This window comes from Saccopteryx leptura, chromosome 3 (genome assembly GCF_036850995.1).
Source record: "Saccopteryx leptura isolate mSacLep1 chromosome 3, mSacLep1_pri_phased_curated, whole genome shotgun sequence".
Taxonomy (NCBI): domain Eukaryota; kingdom Metazoa; phylum Chordata; class Mammalia; order Chiroptera; family Emballonuridae; genus Saccopteryx; species Saccopteryx leptura.
In genome coordinates, this window is record NC_089505.1 from 115,684,148 (window position 1) to 115,694,572 (window position 10,425).

The following is a 10,425-nucleotide window of genomic DNA, read 5'->3' on the forward strand; positions in this document are numbered from 1 at the left end:
TCCCAAAGTCACATCTCCTGTCCACACCTTTTCCCAGAGCTCTGGGCTGTCTATCAATGCCTGCAGAGCAGATGTCTTCCCTGGCTGCCCCATGGCACCTCCAACTCAATGCCCCCAAAGCAAATCCGTCATCTTCCTCTGGCGCTCCCACCCCCTCTCATGAACCCTGGCCCAGTGAGCCATGTCCCCTTTACCTGTATCCTATAATGCTGTCGACTGTTTATCAAGGGCTTACAGAGTACAGACTCCAGGCTAAGTAATTTCATGGCTCTACTGGACCCTTAATCAACCAGGAGAGCTTTTATTTCTTGGAATATACAGTGTGTCCGTAAAGTCATGGTGCACTTTTGACTGATCACAGGAAAGCAACAAAAGACGATAGAAATGTGAAATCTGCACCAAATAAAAGGAAAACCCTCCCAGTTTCTGTAGGATGATGTGGCAGCCTGTGCGCATGCACAGATGATGATGTCACACCGTGTATACAGCGGAGCAGCCCATGGCCATGCCAGTCGAGATGTGGACGGTACAGAGGAAAGTTCAGTGTGTTCTGTGGCTCGCTAAATTCAAATCTGTGACCAAAGTGCAACGTGAATATCGGCGCGTTTATAACAAAGTGCCACCACATAGGAATAACCTTACTTGGTGGGATAAGCAGTTGAAGGAAACTGGCAGTTTGGTGGAGAAACCCCGTTCTGGTAGGCCATCAGTCAGTGACGAGTCTGTAAAGGCTATACGGGATAGCTACCTAAGGAGCCCTAAAAAATTTGTGCGTGAGCCCACATCGAACTGCACTGAATAGGTATGAAACTGGGAGAGTTTTCCTTTTATTTGGTACAGATTTCACATTTCTATCGTCTTTTGTTGCTTTCCTGTGACTGGTCAAAAATGCACCATGACTTTACAGACACACTGTATTTGGTGCTCAGGAAATTATTGGAAGACAAGCTCACATGTTCCCCTTTGCGAGGCGTCTTGCATTCCAGCCCCTCCCGCCCCGTTCAGGTCCTGTGCTGGGCCTGAGAAGTGAGTGGGGTAAAGACCCGGTGCTAGAGGAGAGGGTGGCACAGACTACTGCAGTAAACAGATGTGGAAACAGATGAATTACAGCCGAGAGGGAAGAGAACAACAAAAGTGCACCAGGAACAGAGGAAGAAGGCTGATATATCCACAGAAGTCCGGGAAGCTTCTCCGAGGAGGTGCCAGCTAAGCTGAGTTTTGAGGGATGCTAGGAGTTAGTCAGGTATGGGAGGGGGATGCCTTGCAAGTGCCTCCGTCTTCACCCTGCAAGTGCCGTCCTTCCTGCATCTGGGCTTCTCGCCCTCATCCATCGTTTATGCCAAGACCACTTCCAAAAAAGGGACTTCGGTAATTTTTATAAAATGACACATACAATAACAATAGGACCATTAAGTGAGGAAAAGGAGTAAGAGTTTTGTGATAAAATGGGAATGGAGAATGAAGCATAAATCGAAACTGAGGATAGTTGCTGCAATTGAATACAAGATTTCCCTCTACACCTCCCAGCAGGCAGAAAGGGCTGCGCCTGCTGCGCTGTGGGGCCCAGGGGCCCGTCCAGCCCCGCCAGTAGAGCCACGCTCTCCCCACTCCACACTTGACCCTTGGCTTGTTCCCTGTATTTATGGCTCCCTTGTGTACTGGGCTGGTCGGTGTTCTTAATTGGTCTTTAATTCTGACTCATTCACATGGCTAAATTGGATGGAGAGGCTGTGCAGTCAACAGTTTTGGAGTACCTATGTTTTTATTTTTTACTTTGTTTGTTTGTTTTTACAACCACAGACTCTGAGATGTAAACAGAGAAGAAACTGAGGATCAGAGAAATGAAGCAAAACATCAGCAGGGCTGGCTGCTCACAGCCTCTTCACGAGTTCAGCTGGGAGGGATCCGCGGATGGAATATCTGAGAACAAGGAGCCAGCCTGGGTGTCCAGTTTGCCATGCTGGAGTCACAAAGCAAGCTGGACACCTGCAGATACCTGGGTGGCAAGAACAGTTGTTACCCCTGTGTGGCTTAAGATACCCAATTTAATTTATGAATTTAGACTGTTGAGAAGACAAAAGTCATAAGAAAGAATCAGCACTTGTCAAGTGTCTACTAATTTCCTGGAAATTCTGTTACCACATCTTCATCTGTGAAATGGGGATGACAATGAAACAATAGCAACCTTTCCAGGTTGATAACGGATCTGTGAGAGCCATGGAATAACTGAACATAGAGCTTGCACTTGATAGGCCCTTGATAATTTTATTATCTATGTCATCATCATCATCATCGTCACAATGGTCCTGTGATGTAGGTACACCCCATGCAGCTTTGGGTAAGGAACTGAGGCTCAGGGAGAAGAAGAACCCATGGTCACAGAGTTAGAGCCAGGAAGCTAACCCAAACCTGCTGGGCTCAATTCCTGTGCTCTCTCTACGTTGAGGGGCAGAGGGCAGGAAATAAAAGCTCAAGACAGTATGCAGAAGCGCTAGGCTTGGGGAGAGTGTGCACAGCATTAGGTCCCTCTATTAAGTGAGGGAACCTCCAAAGGGCAGCTGCAGAGAGAGCCTGGATACACACAATTGGCATGCGCCCTGCAGCAAGAGTTGCAGTCATCGTAGTGGGGCCATCCTCAGTCATGCAGAGCACCCGGAGGAGGAGTGGAGAAGCCCCCAAGCTACAAAGCCCGCTGGGGATGGACCCAGGTCCCAGGGCACTGGACAGGGCCAGTCCTCCCAAGGGGACCGTCTCTTGGCACATGACTGATGAGAGTTTAGGAAGGGTGGGATATCATTTGCAAGGACCACATTTTTGGCCTGTCCTCACTTAGTCTAACCCAGTGGTCCCCAACCTTTTTTGGGCCATAGACCGGTTTAATATCAGAAAATATTTTCATGGACCGGCCTTCAGGGTGGGACGGATAAATGTATCATGTGACTGAGACAAGCGTCAAGAGTGAATCTTAGGCCCTGGCCGGTTGGCTCAGCGGTAGAGCGTCGGCCTGGCGTGCGGGGGACCCGGGTTCGATTCCCAGCCAGGGCACATAGGAGAAGCGCCCATTTGCTTCTCCAACCCCCCCCTTCCTCTCTGTCTCTCTCTTCCCCTCCCGCAGCCAAGGCTCCATTGGAGCAAAGATGGCCCGGGCGCTGGGGTTGGCTCCTTGGCCTCTGCCCCAGGTGCTAGAGTGGCTCTGGTCGCGGCAGAGCAACGCCCCGGAGGGGCAGAGCATCGCCCCCTGGTGGGCAGAGCGTCGCCCCTGGTGGGCGTGCCGGGTGGATCCCGGTCGGGCACATGCAGGAGTCTGTCTGACTGTCTCTCCCCATTTCCAGCTTCAGGAAAAAAAAAAAAGAGTCTTAGACAGATGTAACAGAGAGAATCTGGTCATTTAAAAAAAAATAAAACATCGTTCAGACTTAAATATAAATAAAATGGAAATAATGTAAGTTATTTATTCTTTCTCTGCGGACCAGTACCAAATGGCCCACGGAACGGTACCAGTCTGCGGCCCGGGGGTTGGGGACTACTGGTCTAACCTATCTGTCAAATTGCTAGGATCACAAAGTAAAAGTTAAGTGTGTGGGCTAAGTGTGTTCCACGAAACTCAGAGGGGAGAAGTGACATATCCCATTGCTGCTCCCCTGTCAGCTGCATGTGGCCCAGGCAATCTGTGCCACACATTGGCATCACCCACCTGTGCAAGCAGCAACCAGGTGAGAGAAAGCAGTTGCAGCAGTGAAAGCACCAGCTCTAGGGCTGGAAAACTCTGGCTTAGATGGTGGCTCAGTGACCTGGGGAAAGTCGTTTTACTTCTCTGAGCTTCTGCTACCTCTTCTAAACAATCCCAACCTCTCAGGGTTAATTAAGGGTCAAGGGAGAGCTATGAAATCACTTAGCAGAGAGGCTGCCCTTAGTAAGCACTTGATAAATATTATTATATTTGTTCTTATTATCATTATCCCAGCAATCCTATGATGTTTCCTCAGCAGAGGTTGCTTCAGTTTCCTCACCAGGTGCCCTCAGTTTTCCCATCTGCTGGATGGGAATAGTGCTGACAGTGGCTGAGTGGGAATGAAATGAGAGGGCGTACACAGCATGGCGCCCCGCCCAAGGGAGGCCTTCTGGAGCAGTTAGTCTCCTGATTGCTCTGATCATCCCAATTCACCAGGAGTCCATGGCTTCTCCTACCAGAATTCCTCAGGCCATAGGGCCCTGACACCGAGTCAGCCCGAGGTGACTGTGCCATGCACCCAGGGGACACAAGACAAGACCAAGCTGTGGGGCAGAGACCGGTATTGACGATCCGCAGCACTCACTCAGGCCCTTCTCCCCATGCTATCTCCTTTCATCCGTGACCACTTCAGAGATATGTGCTGTGATCTCCATTTTGCAGATGGGGAAATTGAGGTAAGTGACCAGGTCAAAGTCACCAGCAAGTCCTTGATGGGATTGGCACTCACTGCGACCATCCGTAGCTACCTGACATCCGGCATCGGGGCTATGGGTGCCGAAGGGAGAATGGTGCCCCCAGGTGCTCTGGGCTGGCGTCTGGGGCTCCTCACAGACTCAGGCTCACTGGCTTGGGAACGTCTGCTGCCCCTATGACCTGGCACCCGGAAGAGGAAACCTTCTAGAAACCTCATTCCCTTTCCTAGGACTCCTTCTCTAATAACCATGGCTCTTTAGAATTCCAAACTACTTTAGTGTTTTGCAAGCAGGTCTCAGGGCTCTGTGAATGTCAGCCTCAAATGAAACTTTCTTTTTTTTTTTTTGTATTTTTCTGAAGCTGGAAACAGGGAGAGACAGTCAGTCAGACTCCCGCATGCGCCCGACCGGGATCCACCCGGCACGCCCACCAGGGGCGATGCTCTGCCCACCAGGGGGCGATGCTCTGCCCCTCCAGGGTGTCGCTCTGCCGCGACCAGAGCCTCTCTAGCGCCTGGGGCAGAGGCCAAGGAGCCATCCCCAGCGCCCGGGCCATCTTTGCTCCAATGGAGCCTTGGCTGCGGGAGGGGAAGAGAGAGACAGAGAGGAAGGAGGGGGTGGGGGTGGAGAAGCAAATGGGTGCTTCTCCTATGTGCCCTGGCTGGGAATCGAACCCGGGTCCCCCGCACGCCAGGCCGACGCTCTACCACTGAGCCAACCGGCCAAGGCCAGATGAAACTTTCAAGATCACCTGATGTAGGCATCCTTCCCATTTTACTGGTCAGAAAACAGAGCTCCTGAAGATCGGAGACATGACTTAGCCAGGAGCAGAGCTGTAGCCGAATATTGCAGCCCCATATTCTGATAGCACCGCGGAATCAGTAAGATGACAGGCTGGGGTCAGGACAGTCCAGAGGAGAGGTCACACGGGCAGGACAGGGCTGGGCAGGGCAACGAGGCCACGGCAAGATCCTAGGTCTTCTGCCCGACCTCTCTTCATCTTCTCTCTTCAACATCCCTGAGAGGTCAGCGTTGTTGTGCTCACTTTGACACAGTAAACAAGACTCAAGAGAAGTCTGCAGTCAAACAGCTTCTTAGTGAAGGAGGCAGAATTCAAGCTAGGCTCTGCCTGCCTCCAAATCCTATACCTTCTCCACCTCTTATAATGGGTTGCATAGCCATCCCCCGACCCCAAGTCAAGCTCTTCCTAGGACCTCAGAATGTGGCCCTATTTAGAAATATAGACTGCAGATGTAGTTAGTTAAGATGACATTATAATGGAGTAGGGTGGACCGCTTATCCAATATGGCTAGTGTCACTTTAAGAAGAGGATAGATGCTGAGTGGAGAATGCCATGTGAAGACATGGAGAAGACAGGGAAGAACAGCATGTGAAGATGGAAGCAGTGACTTGAATGATGTGTCTACAAGACGAGGAACGCCAAGGGTCACCTGCAGCCAGACACCGGAAGCCAGGAAGAGGCAAGAGAAGGTTTTCCCCCAGAGCCTTCAGCGAGAGCATCACCCTGCCCACATCTTGATTTCAGACTGCTAGCCTCCAGAACTGTGAGAGAATAAACACTTGTTGTAAGCCACTTTGGTACTTCGTTACAGCAGCCCTAGCAAACTGTTTCCCCTCCTTTCTATAATACCGAAGAGGGTGACTTACAGGCCTCATGGGTCCCAGGTGTGGTTGTGCTGGAATTTAGAATGTCAGGGTGAACCTGAGGTGGAGAAGGATGAAGGGGATATATGTCTGTCTGACATTTGCTCTGTGCTTGTGATCTTCATCATACCCACAAGGAAGTATAGCCAACCCCATTTCACAGATGAGGAAAGTGAGGCTCAGAGAAGAGATTGGTCCCCAGAGCTCGTGTCTCTGCCACTATGTGCTGTGTAAGAAGCAAATCCAGACTCCAGTTTGAGTCCCAGAGAGATAGTAGGCTCTATATACTTCCCTTCTCTGAGCCTCACTTTCCTCACCCAGAAAATGGGAATAATATCAATAGTATCCTCTTGGGTAATTGTGAGTTTGAAATGAGTTTATTCTGTCACTCAACAAATGTTTCTTGAAGGTTTTTGTGCCAGCTCCCGCTCTAGGTCCGGGGGAGACAGCAGTGGATAAGATGGGCAAAATTTGTGCTCCCAAGAAGCCGGATTCTTCTGGCTAGTGCTCTCATCAGAAGTTTTGCAGGGGCTGACATTTAGTAAGTACTCAATAAAACTAATGTGGATAAGAATATAGGATTGAACTGGATGGCGTGTGGAACGGGCTTGGCTTTTACTGACAGCTCACTTTGGCACTAATTCTCTGCCACTGCCTGTGGTGGTACAGCCCCCTGGCCCAGGAGGGCACAAGGTCCTCTTGGCCTGAGCCACATGTTCTTGGGCACCCAGCAGTCACCAGTCCAAACTGCCTCCCCAAAGCCAGCAGTTCTCTGCCCCAGGCATGGACTACAGGGTCAGCTGAAGGAGCCTTGGGTCTTGTCATGAGGGCTCTCCCCGCTGCTCTGTCTGCCTCAGCTACACAGCCTCAGATCAGCCCCACCCACTCCCTAACTCTGTCCCTGAGCCAGGCCTGAGCCTGCCCTGGAGGCTCTCCCAGCTGTCCTGATGTCCCCTCTGGCTCCTGCAGACACTCCCCCTTTCCACCCCTGGAGGCCTGTCTGGACACCAGTCCCTCCCCTTCCAGAGGCGTCCCCAGACATCACCTCTATGCTATTCTCTTTTCCTGACAACTGTGATATCAAATGTCAACCAGGCTCTGCTGAGCACTGACTGGCGGAAGTGAGGGGTGGTTCTTGATAACTGTGTGGTTTCGAGGAAGGTCCTCTGGAGCCCCCCACAAGGGGCTAGGAAAGGCTGGCCATGGTCTGGCCCTGCTCCCAACCCACAGTGCTTCTGGAGCAAACCTCTCCCTCCCCATTCCTCGGGTTCTCTGAGCCATCAAGGAGAAGCAGCTGCCTCTGCCTTCACTGGGTCGTAGAAGGATCTGGGGACACAGGCAAAGCCCTCTGAGGACTGGGAAAATGCTGTGCAAGTGGCAGTGGCCTCTCTGAGAGCTGACTTTCTTCCAGGTGGGCTCTGGAAAGGGGTTCTAGGGTGCTGAGCAGCTATGTCCATCAGAACTCAGAAAAGCCCATCCTCCTGTCCTCACTTGCCCTGAGTGAGCCAGGACAGCTGGCAGTGAGCACTGGGGAAGCGGGAGCTGGCAGGCCTGACAGCTCAGCAGTGGCAGCAGCGGAGGTGGTGGTGGCACTGGCCGCAATGGCAGGGGCTATTCTGAGAGCTGGGAGGGGCTGGGGAACCAAGACTGGAGGAGGGGAAGCAGTGGGGGAGGAGACAGTCCTGTGAGGGTGAGGGGAGTGTCGCTGTGGCCCCGGGAAGGGGTGTCTGTCAACAGCAGTCTGTGTTGGGAGGGCTGTGTGTTGTGTGCTCCTTACCAGGGAGAGGATGGACCAGTTGAAGTATTGAGGCATACACTGGAGTTGTTTGGGTGTATGTGTGCAAGTTTTATAATCCAAGTAGGAGCTGAGTGGTTAAAGCATGTGTCCGTAAGTGTGTGAGCAAGCGAGTGTGCATGTATTGGAATGTGAGCATATTTAAGCCCAGAAAAGTGTGAGAAGCAGCAAATGTGTCTGTGTGTAGAAGGGGAGGAATGCAAAGGTAAGCAAGTGGGGGCTTGTTTGTGAGCAGGAATGAACGTGGGAGTGGTAGGGAAGGTAAATGGCAGATTGAGAACAAGCATGGGGGTGGGGAGGAGCGGGAAAGGGAGCATTAAAGATCTGGGACCAAGAACCATAGGAAGATTTGGTCCTGTGCAATTGGGATGCAGGTGGAAGAGACACATGCAAGTGTGCATGTAAGTGAGCCAGTGTGTGTGTGTGAATGTGTGCATGGTGAGAGCAGGTGGGAGAGTGTGAGTTGGGACAAGTACAAAGGGAATATATGTAGAAGCAACACCAACAATAATAAAAGCAGCAAGCCTTTATGGAGCGCTTACTCTGAGACTGGTGCTGATATTCATCTTACTGAATTCTTCAAATATCCTATGAAGTCAGTGCCATGACGACACTCATTTATAGATTAGGAAATAGTGGCTTTGAGCAGTTAAGTAACTTGCCTAAACTCTTAATCACTATGTTATACTGCCTCATAACAAATGTGTGATTGGGGGCCAAGTTGTGAGTAAAGAAGAATGAGTGTAGCCTGACCTGTGGTGGCGCAGTGGATAAAGCATTGACCTGGAACACTGAGGTCACCGGTTCAAAACCGTGGGCGCTTGCCTGGTCAAGGCACATATGGGAGTTGATGCTTCCTGCTCCTCCCCCCTTCTCTCTCTCTCTCTGTCTCTCCTCTCTTAAATAAAATAATAATAAAAGATGTTTAAAAAAAGAAGAAGAAGTGTTGGTATGTGGCACAGTGGGTGTGAGTTTGTGTGTGTGTGTGGAGTGGGGCTGAGTGTGCCAGATGTGGGTCCCAGAGAAGAGTCTAGGCAGCAGCTGTGGACACTGGGTGGGGCAGGGGCCTGAGCAGAATCTGAGTCAGCCTGAGTCAGGGCATCTCTGCCAACCCGGCTTTCCAGCCCTGCAGTGGCAGCCTGTGCCAGGGCCCCCAGCTAAGGATCCTCCCAGCTCTGGTATGGCCCCCAGCAGGCCTCCATCCCACAGAGCAGGCTGGGCCAGGGCTGAAGACTGGCAAGAGACCTGATTGGCCTCCAGGGTACCTGAGAGGGCAGCTCCCAGTGCGGGCTCCTCAAGCAGGGAGGGCATATGAGAACTGTGGGAGGGGTCTAGCAGTGAATTCAGAGCTCTTGTGACTCTAAACAGAACCACCTGGGGACTGTGTGTATGTATACATAGGGGTGTGGGGGACAGCCAATAGTTCCCATGCCCACCCTTGCCTATAGAATGTGACTCAGGAAGATGCCATGCCAGGCTTTTGCAAGCTGGGCCTGCTACCACCATAGGGGGCCAGTAGGGGCCCCTCTAGCCCCACCCCCACCCTCATCTTTAGCCCTACTCCTTGGGACCTCAGCTGGAAGGAAGGACTTTTTGAGAAAGGCTGTCTCCTATGGCCTGGGCTCAGCCCTCTCACTTCCCAGGGAACTTTCCAAGTTACCCTCTCCAGCCTCTCCAGGAGTGTGACACTAGCTGATGAGCTTGGGATTCTACTCCCAGCCAGTTCATCTGGGCAAGTCGCCTCCTCATTCTGGACCTCAGTTTCCTGATTGGCAAAGGAGAAATACTGTCCTAAAGGGACATAAAGCATTGCTGGCAGAGCAGGAAGTGGTGTGGGCAAGCAAGGAACAAAGACAGTGTTGGGAGTTGGAGTTAGAGAAGGTGTCAGGGATGAGTTGACACTTGAAGCTCAGGTTTGAGGAATGGGAGAATTCTGATCATGGCCTGGAGGAGGAGAAAGGGTATTCTAGGCAGAGCCGATACCCTGAGCACAGGCTGGCAGGTGGTGTGGTGACTGGAGACCTAGCCTAGGGCTCTATGGGATGAGGTCATGGGCTGCCCAACTTCTCACCAGCCTCTCCCTTCTGAGGCCATATGATCATTTGATAAACATCTGACTCCTCTACTAATCCATGCAGTAGGAACCCCATCTGTTTGTTGCTGCTCTTGCTCCAGTGGCCTGAACAGAGAGTGCCTGGAGCATCAAAGGTGCTCAGTAAATATCTGCTAAATGAATGAGAAGCTTCTCATCATACAGGATGAATTTTGGGGCAAGTGCTTCTTCCAACAGCCCCTGCAAGAGCATCCCACAGGGTTTAAAACAGTGGTTTGCAAAGTGTAGTCCTGGGTGCATCACCTGGGAAGTTGTTAGAAATACAAAGTCTCCAGCCCCAACTCAAGCTTACCCTGTGGGATCCAGCAACATGTTTTCACAAGCTATTTCAGGATGCTTTTGCTTTAAACTTTGAGAACCGAGGCTCTAAAACTATGTTCACAGGCACCCTAAGAGCCCATGAAGACCTAATTTGCAGGTGGATAAA